The following is a 7,036-nucleotide window of genomic DNA, read 5'->3' as shown; positions in this document are numbered from 1 at the left end:
TAGGAGGTGCAAATAGTGGAACAACCATGTACATGAATAAATGCATATGCCAATACAAACTGCAAACCTGTATGTTTAATTGTTTATTTTCAATTTGTGCATTAACCGTTGAAAGAGAGAAGCAACACAACACGACCAAAAAATAACGGTCTTGACCAGAAGCGAAACTCTGCCATCATAGAACTATAAACACAACGTGAAAACCTTCTCCTCGATTGCTCAATTTGGACGGGCGGCCAACTCTAGGAAGAGTCTTGGTGGTTCCAAACTTCTTCCATTGAAGAATGATGGAGGCCACTGTGTTCTTGGTTACCTTCAATGCAGCAGAGAGGTTTTGGTACCCTTCCCCAGATCTATGCATCAACGCAATCGTGTTTCAGGATCTACTGACAATTMATTTGACCTCATGGCTTGGTTTTTGCTCTGACATGCACTGTCAACGGTGGGACCACYATAGACAGGTGTGTGCATTTCCAAATCATGTCCGATCAATTGATTTTACCASWGGTGGCCTCCAATCATCTCAAAGATGATCAACGGTAAAGGGATGCACCTGAGCTCAATTTCAAGTCTCATAGAAAAGGGTCTGAATACTTATGTAAATAAGGTTTCTGTTTTWWATTTTTAATACATTTGCAAAAATGTAACTATACATTTTAGAATAAGGATGTAAAACAAATTGAAAAAGGAAGGGGTCTGAATACTTTACATATGCACAATTTCTTTTACCATCCAAAGTTAGGGGCCTAAAACATCCGGGGCTGAAGCCTCGAAAGCCCAGGACTAGTAACGCCACTGGATGCAATTATCCAAACACATTCATGATCAGTAACTAAAATAACTCATCTAGTTTTAAAAGACAATTTAATAAACACATGTATTCATTTCATAAACTGTGTCTCATTAAATAAAGTTGTAAAATAATCCCCCCAAACTAGTGGTGAAAAGTGGTCATCACACCATCTCTATCTGATACATGTTGTGAGTACCGGCGCTTGACTTGGGCAGGAACTTACCGGAGCRGAGTACCAGGCCCTCAAATGTTCTACTGCTTGAGCTCCTGTTCCTGTTATAGATTAGCTCAAAAWKATTGTGGAGGTCCTGGAGCTAAATAAAAACAGTACCGGCACCTATTTCAGTCCAAGTCAAGCAATGAGATTAAAATCACTCTATCACTGCATTTAAATCTCAGCTGGTCTGAGAGAASTGACGAGGCTTCTCTCCTTTATGTATACGTTGGTGTGTTTTTAAGTTGCTCTCTTGAGAGAAACTCTTCCCACAGTCAGAGCAGTAGTAAGGCTTCTCTCCTGTGTGTATACGTTGGTGTGTTTTTAAGTTGCTCTGTTGAGAGAAACTCTTCCCACAGTCAAAGCAAGAGTATGGCTTCTCTCCTGTGTGTATACGTTGGTGTGCTTTAAAGCTACCCTGGTGGGAAAAACTCTTCCTACAGTCAGAACAGGAGTAAGGCTTCTTTCCTGTATGGGTACGYCCATGTGACTTTAAGGTATACAATCGGGAGAAACTTTTCCCACAGTCAGAGCAGGAGTATGGCTTCTCTCCTGAATGTATACGTTGGTGTGCTTTAAAGTTACACAGGTGGAGAAACTCTTCCCACAGTCAGAGCAGATGTAAGGTTTTTCTCCAGTGTGTGTTCTCTGATGAACTGTTAGCTCAGATGATGTTGTAAAACATTTTCCACAGTCACAGCAGGAGTAAGGCTTCTCTCCTGTGTGTAGACGTTGGTGTTTTTTGAAGTTGCTCTGTTGAGAGTAACTCTCCCACAGTACGAGCAGTAGTAAGGCTTCTCTCCAGTGTGCACTCTCTGATGAAGTTTCAGAGCCCTTGATGTTGTGAGCTCTTCCCACAGTCAGTACAGGAATACAGATTCTCTCCAGTGTGTATTTTTAGGTGTAATTTTAGCTTTGATAGAATTGGGAAAATCTCCTCACAATGTGGGCAGTGGGAGATCTCTTAGCTCTGTGATCTTCCTGCTGTTGCTCTCTGGATGTAGAGAATGTCTCAACATGGTCTCCTGTGTAAACAACATCAGAATAACCAGTCTGTTGGTGTGATTTTCATGTCAAATGTATTTTATGAAGCTACATCTGCATAGGTTGCTCTTTGGGGTTTTAGGCTGGGTTTCTGTAAAGAACTTTGTGACAACTGCTGATTTAAAAAGGGTTTCATAAAATAAATGTCACATGTATAAGTGCTTTACGAAACCAGACTAAAACCCCAAAGAGCAAGCAATGCAGAAGCACAGTGGTTAGAAAAAAGACCTCCTAGAAGGAAGAAACCTAGAAAGGAACCAGGCTCTGAGGGGTGGCCAGTCCTCTTCTGGCTGTACAGGTGACATATGTATTCATATCAGTAGGCTGTACAATACAGGGGAATAAAACTACTCTAAAAGTGGGTAACAGTCAGGGTTGGGGTCAATTCCATTTAAATAACAGTCAATTCAGAAAGTAAACCAATTCCAATTCCACATTTTCCTAAATGAAAAGCATTAAATAATTGGAATTTCAGTGTATTTCCAAAATATCTGGAATTGACCCGAACCCTGGTAACAGTCGAAGGCAAAAGGAGTGAAAATAATTATCCTAATCATCGTCCACTCACTATCACAAGGGTTAGTAACTACACAGACTATTTCAAAGAACTTTAAAACACTGGCAGTTTGTCTACTTCACTTCTTTGTCTGCTATCTGAACACTCCAGATAACCCAGTTGTTCAGGGATGTGTGATGTCAGAATTACAGAATTCAACCTATAAATAGACTGGTCATAACTTATGGAGGTCTAATTTAGAAGATAACTTATAGATAGAACTTGTTCTTACCATGACTAACAGTTGTCTAATCTTCTCCTCTCCTCTTCATCTTTAATGTTGACATTCAGGTCCAGTGTTTGACTAAAGTCTTCCAGCTTCACTGATGTCATCTCTGGATCCTGCAGTGCAAACTGGGCTCCACTGTCACAATCAGGACCCAGTGACTGTAGGTTTGGACTCAGTGTGGAAGGAGAGTGGCAGGCTGGGTTTGTCCTCACTGTTGATGTTACCCTCCTCAGATTTAATCTGAGTCGGCAAGTAGTAATAAAGAGAAATGGAAACAAGTTATTCTCTTGACAGATCTGGCACTTTCTATATTCTCTAAAAATATAAAATATTTTTTATTGTTCAATTCTCTCATTTCAACAGATCAGGTAGCTAAGCATTGACAACAAAACATTCCTTCAAAACAGACAAATTCACCCTTTAAATGACCCAATGTAAGAGATGGATCTAAATGTCCAGAATGGTTACCTGGAGGAAAATGAGGGTTATACTTTTTCAATATCAGTCAAGGGGAGGGTTGAGTATTGTTTTAATCTAGTCCAGAAGAGGGTCATGTCATCTGTAATTGATGGGTGGTTCTTGCCCTGAACACTGATTGGCTGACAGCCATGGTATATTAGACCGTATACCACAAAACATTCCTTTTTACTGTTCTAATTACATTGGTAACCAGTTTATAATAGCAATAAGGCACCTCAGGGGTTTGTGGTATATGTCCAATATATCAGGGATTAGGGCTGTATCCAGGCCCTCTACAACAGCCCTTATCCATGGTATATTGGCTATATAACAAACCCCCTCTGGCCTTATTGCTTAAATATATCAATGTGGCCGATGGCCCTCATCTCTGATTCTCTGCTGGGCGCACAATACCAAGTGTGACTATAGGCTATTTAGTGTGGTGTCAATCAAATGATCCATAGTCTATAGAATACGAAGTGCATGCTGGGAGAAGCACAGAGCGAAGTTATACTGTATTTCTAAGATAGTTGCTGGGATGGTGTAAATACAACTAGGCTGTATTACACACTGCAAAAGGTTATTCCAATCCTGAGCCCCGGGCCTGCTCTGCATGTGTTAATCCCAAGCTTGTTTAATGCTGCATAACCAATGGCTGTGCTGTGATTTTATTGTTGATTAGGCTTTGTACAAAAACAAATACTATTCCTCCACCCACCAGGCCTCTTTTAATGAAGAAAATGACCAAAAGCAAGTATTCAGGGAGGGTTTAGGTCAAATATATTTTGTTGACGGGATGGCCATCCATTTTCCTTTCAGCGGCCCTTAATTGTAAATAATGCTCCCTAAGTGCAGTTAATATAAAGTAGACTTCCTAAATTCAGATAAATGCATAAATTACTAAATAAACAATTAATACAAGTTTGCAGTTTGTTTGAAGCAGAACTATGTACTATTTTCTACTTATTTCACTCACAAAAATGACTGTATTTCCCATTCACACCACAGTAACAATTATAGATGAATATAGAAACAACTGAATGTGTCTGAATATTGTTAAAGTGACATGTAGAAATCAGATGTCTCTCTGGTGCAGCCGCACTGCCTGCAAGTCTATTGACTCAGACCGAGAGGCGCCGCCATTTTACCAGCTCATGAACATATGGGGAAAAAATCATCATAATAATAAACATGTCAAACGAACTCAGAAATCTCAAATCAATTGATTCTTTATGAAATTATATTAACGAAATAATGTAGATTCATTCACTCTGACAAACCCCAAAGTCTAACGTCAGCTAGCTAACTAACGTTATATGACTAACAATATTTTTTAGCACGTTCTTCACTAGATTTAGCACAAAATAAAACGTCTTAAAACCTTTATTAACAAACGCGATACTACCTGGACGGATTTGTGACCTGACATGTTATTTCGATATTATAAAGTTTAAACGTGCAATAACATACCTTTTAGTAAAACATTTGAAACGGGCATAAGAGCTATCGTCTTCAGAGAACAAGTTCTGCCGCTTTCATTATGGCTGACGCCTGACCGGAACTTCCTGTTCGCGGACTACCACAGCGCAACAGGGACTTTTCCATGTTTGGTGGGGTTTAATGGCGTTTGGTCAATATGTTCTTATCTCTACCCCCACACTGCTGACTTTTAGTATATAACAAACCAGTGTCCCTAACTCGGCGGACACGGTGGGTTCTTTAGGCTTCTTTGGCGCCAAGTTTTAATGAGCAAAACAAATAAACATAATAGACTGTAAAAACACCAGGAATCAGCTCCAAGTGATTTTAAATAACAATAGTAAGTAATTTTTATTAATTATTTTTTTTAATCTTTATTTATTTAACTAGGCAAGTCAGTTAGAAACAATTCTTATTTTCAATGACGGCCTACCGGGGAACAGTGGGTTAACTGCCTTGTTCAGGGGCAGAACTACAGATGTTTACCATGTCAGCTCAGGGATTCGATCCAGCAACCTTTCGGTTACTGGCCCAAGTGGTGGAAAAAGTACCCAATTGTCATACTTGAGTAAAAGTAAAGATACCTTCATAGAACATTTCTCAAGTCACCCAGTAAAAAACTACTTGAGTAAAAGTCTAAAAGTGTTTGATTTTAAATATACTTAAGTATCAAAGTAAATGTAATTGCTAAAATATACTTAAGTATGGAAGTAAAGTATAAATAATTTCAAATTCCGTATATTAAACAAACCAGACGGCACCATTTTCTTGTTTTTTAAATGTACGGATAGCCAGGGGCATGCTCCAGCACTCAGACATGATTTACAAACAAAACATTTGTGATTAGTGAGTCCGCCAGATCAGAGGCAGTAGAGATGACCAGGGATTTTCTCATGATAAGTGTGTGAATTGGACCGTTTTTCTGTCCTGCTAAGCATTGAAATTGTAAAAAGTACTTTTGGCTGTCAGGGAAAATGTATGGAGTAAAAATTACATTATTTTCTTTAGGAATGTAGTGAACTAAAGTAAAAGTTGTCAAAATATAAATGGTAAAGTACAGATACCCCAAAACATTACATAAGTAATATTTAAAAGTATTTTTACTCAAGTACTTTACTTAAGTACTTTACCCTACACTCATTAAAACCCACCACCCTATTCCACCACTAGAACTCTATCTGGTTCTACACCAGGCCAATGGCTTGGGAGGACAGGACACGGCCACTCAACACACCTTGTAACTCTTCTGAAGTCAAATCTCATACACCCAARTATTTCTCTGAAGCTGCCACCACGACATCTATTTTYKGTGATTTGYGTTCCGTTTCTGCRGTACAGTTGATAAGCATTGCTATGAACGCTAGAAGACCATCTTACTGAAGCATATCACTCATTGACCTACAGTATCCCTCTGTATTGGTACAGATCTACTACTCACAGGGATCCTCTCAGAATCCCTCACCCTTGATACATCCTCTACTTTCTTCACTGYCTCAGCATATGACACCTTCTGCACTACTCTGACCCTGGACTGATGCACTAACTTCTTCTTCTCTGGTATAATGACTTTCACACAAAATGTAATGTGTATGCTGCCACCTAGTGTACAGTTAGTAAACTGGAGAAAAAATAAACATCCATTGTGGAAAAGGAGGGGGGGAGTGACTTCAGACAAAATACAACAATATGTAAATCAAACAACCATGTCACAGTCCAATCCAAATCACATCCCTACACAGGCTCAGTGGCCTGGGAGTGGGGAACGTCTTYGGTCAGTATTCCCTGCAATGTTTCAGCTGTAAATTCCTGGTTTGTGGAAGGCCTAAACAGAGCCCTGACCTCAACCCCATCAAACACATTTGGGATGAATTGGAATGCCGACTGAGACATCAGTTCCCAACTTCACTAMTGCTCTTGTGGCTGAATGGACGCAAGTCCCCTCAACAATGTTCCAACATCTAGTGGAAAGCCTTCCCAGAAGAGTTGAGGCTGTTATAGCAGCAAAGGGTTGCACCAACTCCATATTAATGCCAATGATTTTGGAATGAGATGTTCGACGAGCAAGTGTCCACATACTTTTGGTAATGTAGTGTATTATATATATACACTACATATATATAATGTAGTGTATAATATATATATATATATATATATATATATATATATATATGTTTGTATTACATAGGTATAACAGTCACCAGTACAAAAGTTTGGACCAAAAACATTTTATTATTTTTTTTTTATACTATTTTTACTTGGTAG

At 39.1% G+C, this 7,036-nt stretch overlaps 1 long non-coding RNA gene across 2 annotated transcripts; it reads right to left on the bottom strand.

Annotated features, from left to right (window-relative positions):
- Positions 1 to 603: 603 nt before the first annotated feature.
- LOC112078919 (uncharacterized) lies at positions 604 to 4,881 on the bottom strand. 2 transcript variants are annotated; one of them, XR_002895810.2, is made up of 3 exons: positions 4,766 to 4,881; positions 2,840 to 3,076; positions 604 to 2,032 (listed from the first exon to the last, which is right to left on the bottom strand). It is a non-coding gene; the product is annotated as an uncharacterized lncRNA (long non-coding RNA). The 2 variants fall into 2 exon arrangements; XR_011478972.1 differs by lacking the exon at positions 4,766 to 4,881 and having other exon boundaries at positions 2,840 to 3,105.
- Between the last annotated feature and the right edge of the window lie 2,155 nt (positions 4,882 to 7,036).

The sequence above is a fragment of the Salvelinus sp. IW2-2015 genome, unplaced genomic scaffold, assembly GCF_002910315.2.
Source record: "Salvelinus sp. IW2-2015 unplaced genomic scaffold, ASM291031v2 Un_scaffold6504, whole genome shotgun sequence".
NCBI classification, from domain to species: domain Eukaryota; kingdom Metazoa; phylum Chordata; class Actinopteri; order Salmoniformes; family Salmonidae; genus Salvelinus; species Salvelinus sp. IW2-2015.
Note: the sequence above shows the minus strand (reverse complement) of the source record. Positions and strands in the feature narration are given on the sequence as shown.